The sequence below is a fragment of the Haemaphysalis longicornis genome, unplaced genomic scaffold, assembly GCF_048455015.1.
Source record: "Haemaphysalis longicornis isolate Haplotype H1 unplaced genomic scaffold, Haemaphysalis longicornis Haplotype H1 scaffold_1, whole genome shotgun sequence".
In the NCBI taxonomy this organism is placed as follows: domain Eukaryota; kingdom Metazoa; phylum Arthropoda; class Arachnida; order Ixodida; family Ixodidae; genus Haemaphysalis; species Haemaphysalis longicornis.
In genome coordinates, this window is record NW_027526203.1 from 335,399,809 (window position 1) to 335,417,459 (window position 17,651).

A 17,651-nucleotide genomic window follows, 5' to 3' on the forward strand; every position below is an offset into this window, starting at 1 on the left:
GGATGGCATTCAGGATCTTGAGGGCGAAGGGTGATATGCGGCCGAGCTGGTAGTTGCGGCATGCTACTTGCGAGTCCGTAATGACTGCAACGTATTCGCTATTTGTTGTGGCTGCTAGGGCAATGGTGATTTCCTCAGCGGCGTTTGTAGAGGTGGTGGATATCGTGGCGGCTGTGACCTCGGTTCTCTGGTGGTCAATAACCGTGACTGCGTAGGAGGGTTTGCGTGTGTAGCGTGCTGCGTCCGTGTAGCGTGTCGTGGGGTTCCCTGCGTGCATCTTCGTAACTGCATCTACCCGTGCTTTGCGGCGTGCTTTGTTGTAAAGGGGGTGCATATTCCGCGGCACGGGAGCTACACGAATGTGTTGACGGGTGTGGAGGGGGACGTGTTGGGGCTGGTCTTCTTTGGGCGGCACCGGGTAGCCGAGGCGTGTAAGGGTGTCTCGTCCGGTAGGTGTCAGCTTGAGACGGGTGATTTGGGAACAGCGATGAGCCTCGTGCAATTCTTCCAAAGTGTTGTGTACCCCTAGTTGGAGCAACTTGAACGTGGATGTTGAGGGGGGTAGGCCAAGGGCGAGTTTGTAGGCTTGGCGGATAAAACGCTACAAAGCCCTTGCAGTAACACGCACCAACTACGACAAGGGCAGCGCGGTTCACACATGGTCGAAATTATACTTAAGCTACTGGCGAACTGACCGGACCAACACCAGCTAGATAACGAAGTCTTGCCGAACAAAAGTACGAACCAATCAGTGGTGCGACTGCGTGTTTCCGGAGCATCGGGTGAATACATAGGCCAATCCCCACGAAACGTAATTTTGGAGACCACGGGTATAGCGACTAGATTTGAAGCGCGAAAAAAGGCTGAAAATGCCTTCGTGTCGAGGCAGTGTTGGCCGAAGAAATTCGTACTCGTGCCGACAGAGGAACGCACACCAAAAGGCACTAGCATCGAGCTCAGCGCCTGCTCAGGGATTGCTTATTAACCCCGTCTCACACGCTATGTATTTGCTCTAGTATCGGTCGGGAAGCGACATAGTGGGTCCCTTGGCCACACGCACATGAAGCCCACGAGCAATTCTAACACCTCGTGTTTTATGTTTTTCCCTCTTTCCGGTGCCCCGTTCCAGCATTGACGGAACGCTCCCGGCTGTCCAAGTGTTCCCGTGTTGATCAATTGAAACATTTCAGCTAGGCCGATTCCTTACTCCTTCAGCTCTGATGGCTACGCCGGCAGTACCTCTTGCATCATATTTCGTGTGTCGTGGCCACTTACGCGCTCCCGTGCCCAGAGTACACGTCTCTTCGTCGAAAACATGGCCCGCACTAGCCTTATCCGGACACCGACCGGCGCGAACGTGAAAAGACCATATCCAAACACGGGATGGGACATGCTCCAAGCAAAATAAGCATTCTAGGCTCAAGCAAAATCCCCACACATGCAGGCCCCGTGTTCGAAGGGTAAACTTGATACGGTTGCAACTTGGGCGCCGTGAAATGTGTAAGCGCACTGAATGTGTTCGCAGATGGATTGTTTATTCTGTAACATTGTGCCCTGCCGACTCGCTTCATCCCCCAAACTGAGCGGCAAAAAAAAAAAAAAAAAAAAATCACGCGCATTTCACTCCCCAAAAGAAATATAAGTTGGAAAAACGTATATTTTCACATCACGTAAGAGCGTCTTGTTTCCTTTTTTTGCACTTTTTTCCCGCGACTTTCGTGTGGATCTGGAATTCTTGTAATATCCCGGTACGACTTCTTTTTGCCCAATTTTGTTTTCTGCTACCTTTCCTTATTGTATTTTAGTTATTTAAACTGGTCCAGAAAAAATAAACACTCGTCGATTTCAGTAAGCTATGATACTAAATTTAAACCTTCTTTTGTTTTCAAATACTAAAAGTGAAAAATGCAAGACTACTTTGCACTTGTTGTAGAAACGTGTGCAGTGGTAGTTTTTTCTATTTTTGATTTGATTGATTGATTGATTGATTGATTGATTGATTGATTGATTGATTGATTGATTGATTGATTGATTGATTGATTGATTGATTGATTGATTGATTGATTGATTGATTGATTGATTGATTGATAATAATGTTCCATTTGTAAAGAGGTGATGACGTGTGATCATCTCCTCGAACTACCTACCGTATCTATATTCCAGTACCGTTTTAATTTTAGCACTGCTACTAGTGGCAGGCTCAAATTAAATCTTGCCCGTTACAGATGGTAGCTGTACTATGCTATATTACCCTCTCTGCTCTTCACCCACCAGCATTACAGTATCGATCACAGGATGATCGATCACTAAACATCGATCTCAGTACCGCCCTCTGCTCACGCAGTTGACAAAGGCCACGTAACTCTACGTGTGGATATTTCCGGCACCTGATTATTAAAAAAAAAAGAAATTTTGGTGTGTTGGCGCGACCTGGCTTATTTTGTAGGTGATCAAACGTGCTTACCATATTATGGCAGTAACTGAAATAAATGTAATTGTTTTACTTAACAATGTGTACTGGATTGGCATCTCAGTGGTACTATTTGGATCTTTTTGAAGGCTGCGTGGGAGAAAGCTTCGCGCTTCAACCGTCTTTCTCTTAAGAAAGTGGCTTTAATTTTTTCAGAGGCCATTATGTACTCCCCAGCGCCACTTCTTGAGCATACGACACAATCGATGGGAGCATCGGCACTGTGTCGGCAATGTCAACAGCGGAGGTGATCGAGAGCCAGACTACCGGTGTCTAAAAGGACAAGCTGTTTATGATAACGTCATCGAACAAAATCGGGGACCTAATTAAGGTTCTTGGGGATCATTATGCACTCTCCAGCCCCGCTGCTCATAGAACACCATGAACGAGATCATCGGCACTGTGTCGGAAATATCAACAGCGGAGGTGATGGTAGTGTGTTAGCTTCCGCGTTTTGTGTCGCCGCGGGGCGTCACCAATTTGTGCGGATTGATTACGCGATCTGTTATTGAAATTTCGATGCTAATCTCTGTGCAAAGTTCGCGCCGAATACCTTTCGATCATCGGTTTTGGCTGCCCTCCTCGTCGCACTGTCTCAGCATTCAAAGGGCTGCTGATGCCATTTCAGCGTTAATGAAGTGTATCCCCGCTCTCTGTAGGCATTCACCCACGGGCGTTCTTGCACAGGATGACTCGCACCACGCGTTCATGGCGTAGCGTTAATCACTACATTTCAGTACACAGTGCACACTACACAGACCCCAAACGCAGCTACGATCGACGCGAAAATCGGAACACGCGTCTCGAGTTGACCTTCAGCGACGTGCACCTGCTGCCGGTCGACTTGGTCCTGTGCGAACTCTACGGAGCGCATTCTCCCACTTTCGTGAATCCACTCCTCTTTGGCTCCGCGTGAGATCGCAGTACACCCACGAACGTACGGGTTATTATCGTTCTCACGAGCGTTCTAATGCAAATGAAAGAAGAGTCCGAAGGCATCTAAGCCCTGTATATTGGTTCTGAGTGCGGAAGCATTTACCAGGACGACGTAGGCCCAGTCTGTGCGCGAAAGCGCGCACTGCAGGCATCAATAAAGTTTTTCCAATCCAATCCAATCTAATGTCCAGTTGAACGCCTGAGGCGCTTTGCTCCCGCCAGCGTCCTCGAATGCCTTCGTCCTCTTGCCGCCTGACACAACTTTCTTCGCGATTCGCTTCCGCCTTTGAAAGGCTTCGCTCTATCTCTTACGCGTTTAAGACGCTGCTCGTTCTTTCTGACCGGCAGTCGAAAAGTTGGCAATGATGACTTATTTCACTGCTTGTTTGTTCGCACTCTTGGCTGCGTTCTTCCACTCCCTCACTTCTACTGCAATATACTATAACGTCCATCTTAAGCGCACAAAAAAAAACGGACACAGAAGACAAAGACAAGCGCTTGCCTTGTCCTCTGTGTCCGTGTTTTCTTGTGCGCTTAAAATGAACGTTACGGAATACCAACTAGCCCGAACGCAAGCCCTTCTGCAATATACAGGCGTGGGCGGCACATTTCGCTATGCCAATATGAATAGTGCGCTATGAAACTTTTTGCTGTATGGAGCACTTTGAAGACACGTGATCTAGGAACCATTTCGCTGTTACAGACGCCCACGCCGGATTTCCCTCTGAATAGGCCATTTATTGCTTTCGCATTCGCCTCTGAAAGCAATTGCGACCGTCTGGGTACAAGCATAGCTCGCGAAAACAAACCATTAGTTGTTTTCCGCAGGCATAACACCGCGGCCATGAAATCAATCGACGGCGGTAGGAGCACACTAAAAGCCCTGTTCTGTTCCGGGAAGAGAATGGTATACAGCTTTCCAAGCGTTCCAATTAGACGTCTCAAGCCCAAAGAATTGGAACAGAGCAGCGGCCACCAACACAGACGAAAACATCGTAGCAGACATGTTAACAAACGCAAGTTGCGGTTTTACAGGAATAACCCATTATTAAAATAAATATTAGACAATTTCAACCATGAGAACAAGCAGAAACGCAAATGAGCTAACATGAAACATTTAAATAATAAAATTGATGATGCACCGTTCCACTCTGCGGATGTGGATGACCACCGAAGCTTGAATCCAGACTGTCGGGGCCGTTCCAATTACGACGACGGAAGAAGAGGAGATTTCAAAATGAAAACGGCCATTGCGCTTGACGACAGGACTGCGGCCCCGAGAAACGTCTCGCGCTGTAGAATTCCTCGCGCTTCAAAGACAGCTGGCTTCAAGTTAGCAAGCATTAAAAACACACGAAACCTTAGGAATATAAGCTTCGTTTAAAACAAGTTTGTGCAACATCAGAATGCAGAAAGATGACGATGGCGTCATTTCTGTGTTTAGACAGCAAAGTATCCTGCATCCTTGTTGACTTGACGCTGCCTCCGCGAAGAAGTACTTGCTGGTTTCGGTCAGTCTGGAACAGGGCTTGGCGTGGCACACGCTTCGCCAAGGCGGGAACGAAGCTGTCAAACGGGAAAATGGTAACGCAGCCTTAGACAAAGCCTGGTTCTCTCCCTCTTCCCCACCGCAACCGTTTTGACCTTGGCAGCGGCCTCCGAAACGCGCGCAGCGCCTGTTCCCTCTGGGATAAAAGGGGGTACAAGGGAAGTAACGCTGGTTTTCAAACCCTGTGGAGGGTTTTCGCTATCTGCCCACGAAAACGCAAACCGCAGCAAGCGTGCGTCTCATTGTTGTCCTATCCAACAGGGCTGGATGCGACAACAATATATATTTAAAGACGCTCTTCGGCGCCCTCTGTTTGCCATAGAAATACTTGTTTCGCAAGGAATCAAATTGGGTATTCGCACACTTTTGCTCGCGAAGTGGTTTGGTTATTCAACAATTTTTAGGCGCAAGCCTACCTTATCTGTGGAATCAGCGAAACAGTGTCTGAAGCCGCTCTTGAGAACAGCACGCGAGGAGAACACCTGCGGTTGGCCGTTACACGTGCACAGAACACCGGCACAGGGACAAGAGAGGAAAACGCTGCCACTCCAGGCTTTTCGTATTTTCCAGCTTATAACCCCATGCACAAAAGTTGATGCGCAGAAGAGAGAGGGAGCAACGCAGATAACGCCTAACGCCACGCTTTCAGGTTTGACGTCGTCCACAAGCACCCATGGCGCGACGTTCAATAATTATGATTGATTGATTGTATGGTTTAACGCGCCGACGCAACGCAGGCGATGAGGCGCGCCGTAGTGGAGGGCTCCGGATTAATTCTGACCTCCTGGGGATCTTTAACGTGCGCCTAAATCTCGTACACACGGGCATTTTTGCTTTTCGCCTCCATCAGAAAAGCGGCCGCCGCGGCCGGGAATCGAACCCGCGACCTCGTGCTCAGCAGTGCAACGCCTCAGCCACCGAACCACCGCGGCGGGTGTGCAATAATTATGACATTGCTTGACGGATAGTATGGCTCACCTTGAAGGTCACCTAACGTTACGCCTAAAACTAACACGTTGGGCGTAACGTCACGCTTTGAGGTATAACGCCGTCAATCCCTACCCATCGTAAAAAAGTACTCATAGTATCCAACTTATTTTAAGCTGCGGGTGCCGGTTGAAGCCGCAAGACATCAGCGCGAAACCTCCGGTGCTGCGGCACCTGCCAGCTATAGCTGCTGCTGATATTCTATCAAAGTGACACACAATCAGGCAGTTGAAGATACCCGCAGTGGGCTGTTGGGCAACGCTTTTTAATTAGGAATGTACGCTATTGTAGCACCCGTTGCTGCAGGCGCTGTTGGGATGAGCAGCAGCAGTCAATGAATCAGTCGATTAACTACAGTGCTAGCGTTAGGAGGGTCGACGACAAGAAACCAGTTCCTGTGCTCCAAATCCTGTATGCATACTTTGAAGCCTAGAGAAATGTTATACACGAAGATGTGCGCGCAATGGGGTCTGGGAGAACCTTTTATGAGCAGGAACTATTGCTTTTTCGCACAATTACCTTGGTTGGCGCAGCCACTGCCCAATGAAAGCGTGTATGAAACAATCGGCACACTTGCGCGTAACCCGCGTTCCGAAGGGAAACGTCACTGTAAGTACTTCTCCCCTCTGCCCATGTTGTTTTTTTAAAACGAAAACTTTCTTAGTAGGACCGATGGTGTCCGTCAAAAAAACTAATGCATTTCTCCATAGACAGGTTGGTCGTCCGAAAAGCTCTGATAAGACCTCTGGACACACGGAGCGTGCCTGAAACCGGGCTTCCATTGTGTCAAAACGGTTACTTGAAAGTCGCGAAAAAGGAATGTTTCCAGATAAGACAATGCACGCATCGATCATGAAGAAGGAGTACAATAGTATGCCTTTATCTCATAAACCACATATTGGTATACATCTAGTTCGCTCGTAGATGCGTTTACTTAGTGCGGGAAAAATCGTCGCATGGGTTCGTCCTTTGCGAAGGAAAGTATTTGGAAGGTATTTGGGTCTTTGAAGGTTCGACGATCGATGGACGTACTTTCAGCGAAGTTTCGACGCACTTTTAGCTTTCGCGATTCTCTCAACTTCCTTTAGGAAGGAAGGCTAAATATTTTTATATCCACACAGGAAAAATTACAGCTAGCTGTTGTCGTGAATCATATCCGGCGCATACAGCACACGTCAGTCAATATGTCCTACCCGTGCGCTACCATGCCGTGCGTTATATGCTCCCAACTGAGGTTGTTTTTCTGGCGTTCCTCAGCACTAGGCAATCCCCGAACCAACAATAGAGCCGTACAGTTGAATGAAGGTCAATCATATGAAATTTTCGGCATTTTTACAACGTGTTCGGGTGCGAGCGTAGCAGTCAAACACCGTTGGCGTTCAGGAAAATTCGTCAGCCTGGTTAGGGCGGGCTCGCTGCAAGAAAAGAAGAGTGTCGCCTCCGTTCTGTTGCGCTGCCAGTTTATGGCCCATAGTACTCGTTCGAAGGCCCTGTGCTTGGATCCCCAAGCAGAGAGGCGCATCTTTCAGGTCGATTGCTAGATGCGATGGCGGCGTGAAGAACGACGCTGGTAGAGGGCGCTCGCACGGGAGGCGTGACTTGCATCCAAAGGCAGCCTTGTTGCACGCTGGAGCGTCGTGTCGAAGCTGGCAACGCGCTTCTAAAAGTTTGCGGCATAATTACGGATCAGCGCAGAAAAGTTGAAGAGCCGGCGAGAGCCGTGAGCGGCAACGTCGCTGCGAAGCGGTCTTGCCTTCGCCGCCAGTCTGATGGATGCGTGAGGCTGGCTGCTTCGCTGAGTAAGTCACGCTGCTTTCGCGGCTGTGGCTCCACCGGACCATTACAGCAAAGTGAACTGATCGCGTTCCCCCTCTTGAGCACGCTTTTTTTTCTGCGACCAAGTGTAGAAAATAAGAAAACTTCGAAATCGCGTTGTAGCGTCACAGCCTGGTCGGCATACTCAAAGAACTTAGGCACCGCGGCCAACAGATAATTTAAGTTGCATAGAACCTATGTGTGCATTATCTTGTTACTTGTTAACCTTCGCTGACGTTTATAGCCACCTAAAACTGCCCCAAGTGGCAGCGCGAACGAACAAGGGTGAAATATGACACGCTTAACGCACAGCAGAGAATAACTCAATATCAAGCGCTGGCCCAGCAGACTAGCTATATTGCCAACCGGAGGCCTTCCTTTAACGTGGGCCCACCGCGTTGCCTGCCTTGATACTTATTTACCGCCTTGATGTAACCATTTGATATTCACATGCCGGGAATGAAAATCTTGGCCTTTTCGTCCTACTGGGCATGGAAATCCCTGGCATAGTGACTCACGGTGTCGTTCCTGGTGGTGGTATTAAATCAGCCGCTGGAGATATGACCGTGAAGAGAATGGTTGGCCATTTTTGTACAGCTACGCCAGCTTCTAGAGGCAGGGGCCTTGGTTGCTCGTCCTCCTCACGTGGTCGGAGGAGGGTGCTGATGTGCACCTCTGACGGGTGATAAATGGTGCACGATGTCCGCATTTGCTGGCGACGCACGCATAGAAGCGCACACGTACGTACTTGGGTACCCGATGACGATTCCCACTCAATGTTCCCTGCTTTCAGAAATTCCGCTTTCTGAACACGTGCAGTAAGTTCAAAGGCATAAAAATTCGCTTTAGGCATTGCCGAATAGCTTATATTTAGTTCCCGGTTACGTATTTGCATGCTGGAACGCACTGAGCGAGAAAACCGCCCGGTGGAGGCTGAAGTGTCGGCTTTCTTTATATTTTTGAGATACGTATGCGGTGGTATGCCTCCCCTTACCTTGTTTTGTCGCGCTGTGACACACTGTGGGGCAAGCAAAAGACGTCAGAATAAAGCTATTGCGAGACCTCTTTCGCCAGTCTTAACTCAGTCACTCGTTCCGTTGTTCATTTTGAACCTCCGTTGTTCATATTTCGAGTAACAGTAATAGTAGAACTTTTACTTGGGAAAAGAGGGAAGATGCAACTTCGTGGGGAATAGGATTATGAGGGCGGAGATTACAGGTGTTGCTGGACTTCACGCATAGCCTTTTTTTCCCATTCAGTGATGGTTTGATTTCTTAGCCGGGTTCGCCCTGTCAGACTACTCGCGTAAGACTGCTTTGGGCTGCAAATTTACAAATTTCGTGTAATAAAAACTAATCTAATGAAGTGTGTTCTTCTTTGTGCATAATGTTACCAATGTGTCGAAAGGTTTCTGGACAGTGTTCATCGAGGAATGAGCATAGCCATATTAAGGGGTGGAAATCTGCCTTGGTGCTTGTCGAAAAGTCAAGGCAGTGCGAGAGTGTGGATGTTGTGCAGCTCCGTGTCAATTTTGAATGATGTGGGGCGTGTAGGCTGCATTTGCGCATACCTTGTTGATGAATACGTCTCCGGGTCTTGTTAATGAAGGAATGTTACAAGGTAACCAGATGGCGTGACTAGTTGGTAACTATACTCCTTGCGCTTGAGTCGAAGGATGAGTAAGGACCGGAGAAGTGGCGGAGACATAAACCAGCGAAGACAGCGTTAAGGCTTTCCCGCACAGCTTCGCGAGTGGCCTGGTTTCCTGGGATCGGCTCAAATGCAAGCTGGAGAAGGTTTTGTTTACCATGTATTTGTTGTTGTTTTTATTTTTTTATGGGGAAAAGGAAATTGGATGGTTTAATGGAACGCGGTTCAGTTTATTCAGATTTTCGCTTTGTGGCTCGAGCACCACGGGTTTGGAATGGAATACGAACAACAGAGATTCGGATCGCAGCACATGGGGCTGCTGCCTTTTGAAACCGCTGAGCTCCAAGCACTTGCTTCGGTGTCTATTTATAATGGTTTGACTGTATTATTTGCTTATTTTCACTCAATTTTTTGTACTTTTAGCTCTTTGTTAGACAGGAAAACCGCCGTAGCTAACCTGGGCCCTCTACGTTCTGTGTCCCTCGTGGCATGGACAGGTCCACCGCCTCCGACGGCACTTGGACGCAATTTTTGTTCACTTCTGGCCCAGGTTAGGAAATCTAGCCAAGCTAACCTCACGTAGTTGGGAACTTTGCCCACCCTTTTAAACAACTTCCCTTTCCCGTTCTTGATGCACACCACAGCAGGCCGAGATGTAGCTCTAAAAATGTGTGGGCAATTTCTAGGAGTGTTGCGCACGTGGGAGGCTCGCGCTTCTTAACAACTCAGGTGGCCCTAACCATAGTTATGGTTGCTCCAAGACACGCGTGTCATTTTATTCAACGGTGGATTACTCCTTACTTTCAAGGACAAACAATTCAAAAAGTGTTGACACGTATCACTGAATGCTCGCTGTTTATCCTGTCTCTACCTGAAGGCTAGGCGTTGATGTTTGCGCCGTTATTCCTCGGTTCGCTAGCGCATGACATCGCCAATTCTGCTTTTCCTCCCCGCCCTGTTTCTTCTTCCCCCTGACTATCCGCCAATCCAAAAGCGCTCTTCCTCTACCCCTTCCCTTCCTCTACCCCTTCCTTTCCCTCTTTCATCTGGGATCGCCCCATTTGCCATCACCCCCTTTCCTTACTCCCCTTGCCCACCCCAACACCGCCCATCTTTTCGCCAATCACTTTCTCGCCGGACTACTAATGAGTCAGTAGCCTATTGGGCACAGACAGACGCGCAGGGTGAAATTCTCCCGTTTAGGTAACGGCTTGAAGGGTGCCGCAAATGGTAAGACATTTCCCTATTGCTCCCATGTCACGTCCCTGCTTTTTTACCAACACCACGTGCAGGATAGCAAACTAGGCTCTAGCCAGGTTAACTTTCCTGCCTTTCTTCTACACTCTTCCGTCCTTCCGATATTTATGGAGTGTTTCCAGAAATCTATTGTGTGGGCACCTGTGGAGTGCTCAACCTCACAAATGCCCGTCCCACACCTCGCCAAACCAATTGACCAAATAGAGTGTAGCAGTCGTCCTCAATGCAGGCCTAGGTTTCTCTCTCCCTCCTTCTTGGGTAACCTCCTCTCCCAGCCACAAGCCAATCGGCGCTGAGGGTCAGGTGGCGTGTTTTTTGGAGCTTTAGCATAACGAAATGCTTCATTCAACAAGCAGCCTAAGAACGTTTCACGCAATTAGGCTTTCAGCAAAAACAACCCCGACGGAGAACACAGCAGTCGACTTATCATGCGGACTTTCTCCATCCAGTTAACGGCTATGTTTCATGTGCTGCAACTGGTGGGAGGCAGGCGGGTCCGTGAAGGGCGCCGCCATATTGCATACACAATGCCGCCTGGACGTTCACCGATTCGCCGGCGTGTGCATGTTCTCCGCATTGTATACGCGGAAATTGGCACTCGATGAAGTTTTTGTACAGGGACTTCAACGCTCTGCTCCCCGATATACTATAATTATGTGGTAGATTTGGTCAAACTAAGGTGATGTGCCTCCGAAATAGCCGCACTGTGGGCCTCAGTAAAGCTGAAATTAGTCTTGTAGTAGCGTTGTCCTCCGGTTAAAGGGTGATGAATCGTACATTTCTGCAAATTCTTCAACACATCATTTCTTTTGCAGCTGCATTTGCATATGCAGCTCTTTTGAAAGTCTGCTGCAAGAACGAACGCTTACAGAAACGACCTATACTCGGGTACAACCTAAGAACGGCAACTGAAGTTGCCGCTGTGCCTCATCACCGCAGCCGGCTGTCAACCCGCGAGGCGCAATTAGTGCGTTATTGGGAATATTTTGAGCATGGCATGAGCCGTTTCCATGAGTTTTTGGACTTAATATGCTTATAAATTACTGTAGCGATGACAAACAAACTGCATGAGAAAATGCAGACGATATCACGCATTATAGCAATCTCCTTTCAAAACGCACGCGCCCGTTGACATCCGGGTACGTCGCTTAATTAGGCGGAGGGATACCGTAGATGAGCTATTGCCGTTCTTAACTTGTTCCTGAGGATAGCAACCATGAGAGCCTATAGGCGCCTATTTGCAACAAGCCGAAGGTCACGCGTCAGCATTACGGACAGCTGACTGTGAACCTCTGTAGGATGGAATACGTGTGTTTTTGGGCAAGCTGAGTACAATGTTTCGCATACCCTCTAGCATTGAATAGACCCTCAGACCCTCAGTTTGGTACATAACTTTCCCCTTCCTCCCCTTCCCATCACCACCACCTCTGCCACCGTCGTCACTAACTATTGTGTACAAACAAGGCTTGCTCTCTCTGAACAACTACAGTTTATCCGTGCAGAGTGTGTGTATTATAACTAGATCAAGTAAAACGCTTCATGGAGCACTATTTCACAAGTAGACAATAAGAGTAACTCGGCAGAAAGGCAATCATTCACTGCCATGTTGCTATTTCTTTTATGTTACCGGCGATGGACATCATGCTGTGTCGATAACCCAAACCCTTTGCTAGAAAAAATGACAACCCAGTGATGTTGTCGTAACTGTGAAAATCGCTGAGGCCCGCTCAAACAGTGCTTGCACCTACGGCTGTCGCAGTCTGTCCGGAGGAGCGGTCGAGATGGAGCTAATACCACCGTTGGTTACAGCCAGAGAAATGGCTCTCAGTTTCTATTCGCCTCCCAGCAGTTGCCAGCCGCTCCCAACTCTCAAGAACGGCTACTAAGTGGTGCTTCTGATCTGAAGAGATACTTAAAAAGCCAAGACACTACGGCACCAGTTATTCCTGTTTCATCTAAAAGGCTTTCTACCTGCGAGAAGAGAGGTCGTGCTAGCCCGAAGCATGGTTACGAAATCTGCGGCCGTTACAGCGAGAACCGGACTCAATACGCTAGACCCTGATGGTTTTTCGGCCGGGATCAATAGATCAAAATTTTATTCCATTCTCGCCTGCATCAACCTGCCCTAAAAGACTGCAGCGCTCACAAGCACAGATGCCATTAAATTTTGTATTATTTTATTATTAATAGGGGTGCTGAAAGAGCGGAGCCGAAAAAGTGGAAAAAATATTCTTGTGCTCTGAAGTACCAGGTACAAGCTTCCCATCTGGCTCATCTCTCAGCAAAGTTTTCATTACAATAAATGAATAAAGTATTGACGCAATCGACCGTGCGATGCTACCAGAGTGCAGTCAAGGCAAGCAAGTGTCCTCTACGCGGCCTGTGCGCACACATCAAAGCGGGTGAAAGGCTTCCGCGCCCCGTGTCAGCTGGGTGCGAGGCTAAGTTTTTGTCAAACATGTCAAATAGCAAACATGCCGTCTTCATATTTAACACACTGTCAAGTTTCCATGTTTCAAAACCACAAATAAAGGCGTTCCACAAGGATCAATGCTCGGGCCAACTTTATTTTCAATCTACATTAACGTTCGTCGCACCTGACTTACTAGCTGAGGCTCTTTTCTTTACGCAGATGACACTGCCATATTATCATCCAGTACATCAGTTGGAACTGTTACGTCTAATCTTAGCAATGATTTAAACAAAACTCTGCTTTGGTATCATAAGAACAGTCTACAAATTAATGCAACTGAGATTACTTTTATGGGTTTCTATTCACACCAAAAGCCACTCACCGGCAATCCAGTAGTCTTGTCGAACAGTTATACAATTCATTAGGTTAACCAATGTTCAATACTTGGTGTTATTCCCAATGGTAATTTGAAGTGAGACTGGCCATATTGCCCATTTGAAACAGACAGCTGCCTTCGGCATCCACATCCTACTAAACGCCGACAGTAATGTCACTTCTCTTTAAATTTGTTCACAGTCATTCCACCTACTGCGCCGCATCTTGGAGAAATACATACACAACACATTTAATCCCTCTACAACACCTGCAAAATCAAGCCATTCGAAATATTACTTTCAGCGCATATGAGACTAACGCTTCATTGTTGCTTACAGAACATCGTGTGCTCACGGTCGCAAATCTAATAAAATTCAGTCTCATCATTTAGCTCTTTAAGTCTGCGAATATCCCAAACCAATTTAGCATATTCAACCTTAATTCACACAAAAATTTGAATCCCACCAGATTCGCTTCACTTAGGAACTTAATTCTAAAATACGCACCTATTACGTATACAGCTATCACTGGCAAGCTATTGTGGCTGTCAATAACCGGAATTCTCTCCCGATAGGAATCAAACAACCGCCGCGTTTATCAAGCTTTTAAAAAATATATTTGAACATTTACTGAACAACAAGGAATAGTTTGTTAAATTTCTTGAATCCTATGTCTTCATGCTGTATTTGCTATTAAACCCCTCACCTGTTCATCTTCTCATTATTTTTGTAATATTATCACTCACAATCGCTGTTCATCGTTGCATGGTGATCATGTGAAAAATACACAAAAAATTCCCGAGTTGTGCTCCACACTAACTTTTGGTACAATTTTCACTGCTGTTTTTACTGCTGCACTGGTTTTGTCGGTTTATTCGTTAATAGAAGGCTCCCCTTCAGCTTTACGCTCTGGGACCACCTTCTGTGTATTTAGTCATGTAAATATGCTCTCGGCTAAATGAACTTCCTTTTCTTCAGAAACATCTTGTCGAACCTTGACGGAAATACCGAGCCAGGCGTTGTTCTAGTTAGCCTTCAGGCCCTTCTATTGGTGTATTATCTTTATTTATTATGTGTTATCCCATGCATCGAAGATTTTCGCTTTTCGCTAAAGAAGGTAGTATTATAATCCGCCTACAGATAAATTAGGCAATTAAGGAAGATCTTTTTCCGAGATATAAGCGGCTATGGAGCGAGATTTCAGGGTATTTCTTTTAATTCAAGGTCGATAATTTTTGGCCAGCAGCAAGTTCGTGGTTGTAAACGCCAAATTATCTTGTGAATACATTGTTACTCCATTCGCGGGGGAGGGGGGGGGGGGGCGTAAGAGGGGCTATTTGAGTACAAGCCACTCTCAGAAAGACGTTGGGAAGGATACCTGCCACGTTTAGCGAATGCGTTGTTTGCAGTTACATACCTATGACAATGTAGTAATTTTCTAGTACGAGTTTATTCCCTAGTAAATCGTGTGTATCAACGAGGCAAATCCCAACCTCTAACGATTTCAGGAAAGCGTAAAGATTACTTTCCTTAGTGATGAGTGGTGCGACTGATATGTCACCAAACAAGCCATTTCGTTCCCGGAAATGTGTAAAAAAACCGAGGAAAAACGGAGCTGTTTATCTCGGAACGTGGAGCGCACATGTATCGGAACAGTACACAATTGTAGGTGTGAAAAGACCATACACCGCATGAACGTAACGGACGTGCTAGCACCGTGGAGAAAGTTCCCAGCAACATCCCTTTTTTGGAATGTGCAATAGGAGATGCGGCTGCGGTCCATGCTCATTTACAATGTCCGGTGAACCAGCGATGTTCGCAACTCGCTTCGTGCAATCTTTCATCCCCGAAGCGTGTGAACAGTAAAACGAACTCGATATCCCATGTGGTAATTTTACGATAGGCTACTCCGTGTATTTATTCCGAAAACGCAAACGAAACCGTCAGTGCGACTGAGACCTAATGCATTAGTCAGAGAGTCCATCTTGGGTTAGACGAGTCATAACCAAAGTCTTAACCATTGTTAGACAGTTCCATCGCAACACTAATCAAACATGCAGCGTGTTATTAAAAGCCCCGGATGCTCAATGTCCCGATCATTAGCGCACAGCGTGCGCACATGGATATGTAGACGGTTTTATTACGACCTGTTTTACGCGCTCATACGCCCGTACATTACACGAATGTGGACCGACGACGAAACTGCAGCAGTCTGTGTCGTTCCTGTGAAATGTGCTCACCCGCACAATGAACAGTGCGGTGGTGAAGCTGACGCGTATGACCGCCCTTCATCTAAAGTCATTCTCGGGCAAGTGGGCGCATATTTTGAAAAATTAAAACGCTTCTTATGTAGTATTCTTTTTTTGTCGTTCTATTCTTTAAAAAAAAACGTATAAAGGCGACTACGGTGGCGTAGGATGGCATGACATTTCGGTAAAAGGTTCGCGAAGGCGTAATGATATCAGCCCTACGGTGGAGCAAAAAACATGTTCTTGAGTGTGCGGGTTAAGCACCGCCTTTCTTGATGGAGCGGGGTGACCGGAGGTTGCCCTGCAGAACGAACGAACGTACGCCACCGGCACTTATAAGCTGAACGCAGTGCTCGCCTGAAGAAAGACGTAGGTGTCGTCTGCTGCAAGTCAGCTCGGCAGCCCAGCGCAAAGCACAGACGCAAGTGCTCTAGAGTTCACGTTAAGAGTGGATGATTCTATGCATGGCCCGACGTCATTGTAAGCGCCCGCGAGCCCAGCCGCGCCGCTTTATTTGAGTGCGTGTTCACAGGACGTAAGCCTCTCCTCTTCCCTAAATTAGGTCTGCTTCTTCAGCCACTCCGGATATGAATGCGCGAGGTTTCGGCGCGCGCTGCCACCTGAATTAATTTCTCACAGTCGTTAGTTTAGTAATTTGCTGCGGCTGAGTTGTTTTTTATTCCTTTCTACGCAGGCGCGCTGCCTGGCGCTAGCGTTTTTGGGAACGTGCCTCGTTGAACTCCCGCGTGTTTGTTTTAAACGTTTTTTTTTTCGGTCGTTTTGTACGTTATATTGTGACATTGAAGACTCCCTGTAGTTCATTCAAGCGTTGTGGAAAACGAGCTCATGTAAAATTTTTATCAGCGCTTCTGGAGTACTTACTAAAAGCGGTGATTGTCTCTTAAACAGCGGTATCTAGTTTGGCGTTTTTTTTTTTGGTTGTTTACCCCAGCACCTAGGGGCTTTGTTGGATCAAATGCATCTTCCAGAAATGAAATGTGGTTCGTTTCGTTGACATACCGTCTTCTTCGGGATCAAAACGTAACAAAGCAACACGCGTGAGGTATTTTTTTTTTGTATTTTCCGGGAACAGCGGTGCCGGAGCTAACCCCCAGCGCTATGTCTTATGATCTTCAAAAAATGGTGGCTGTTACAATAACTAAAAACCGGCTTTCTTTACATTATTCCTGACACCACCTGTCGATCCCAAATTCTATCGAGGGGGAAGTTCTTCGCAGAGTGCCTGTGGAGCTTTATGTTAACGGATTTCTTCTGTGTCTGTGTTTACAGAGCTTCGGCCAACTTCAGAGCGAGCCTGTCCAATAACGATGGCACCGAACTGCTCGCTTCGTCCAGACTAGTCGGGCCGTTGTGTCTGCACAGACAGATCCCGGGGCTGCCACAGCATCTTCTAAGGTAAGTGGCCTCGAAGCCTCCCGCACCTTTTACAACGCAATCAACGAACACCTGCGGTTTTCCTGCGGTCATGCATCCTCCTCAAGCGACGTGCGCTGTACGGCGACATAACTTACCAGTTGTGACTGAACTTTGAGGTTCACATTGACTTTTATTTGGCCTGCAATTTAATCGCTCGGCGGGTATTTTTTTACCCTGTGGTTTCCTCCTTTTAAGCAGATCCATACCCTGTTTGCAGCTATCGTTAACACCCACCTCTTCACCCTACGAAAACGTTCAGCTGTTTGACTACCTCTAAGTAGTTCCCAGCCGGCGAAACCACTTACAAGTTTGTATTTGGCTGCTGCTCTTCTCAGAAAAAAGGAGAGTTCAGTAAAACTTGGCATTAAGACTTGGAGAATAATTTCGAGCCAGAAGGGGCTCTTCCAAGCTCGTCTATGGTAGCTCGGTATCGATTTCACATCTTCGTTGCATATTATTAGTTGTAACGAACGGAAGCGAGAGTAATTAAGGGAAAGTTAGACTAATAATGATT

General features: G+C 47.3%; 1 long non-coding RNA gene across 1 annotated transcript in view; it reads left to right on the plus strand.

Moving 5' to 3' along the window:
* Positions 1 to 17,651, plus strand: part of LOC144170508 (uncharacterized) — a 511,986-nt gene that overhangs the window by 274,377 nt on the left and 219,958 nt on the right. Inside the window, exon 2 of the long non-coding RNA XR_013322624.1 lies at positions 16,991 to 17,116. This is a non-coding gene — a long non-coding RNA (uncharacterized LOC144170508). The remainder of the gene's footprint in view (positions 1 to 16,990; positions 17,117 to 17,651) is intronic.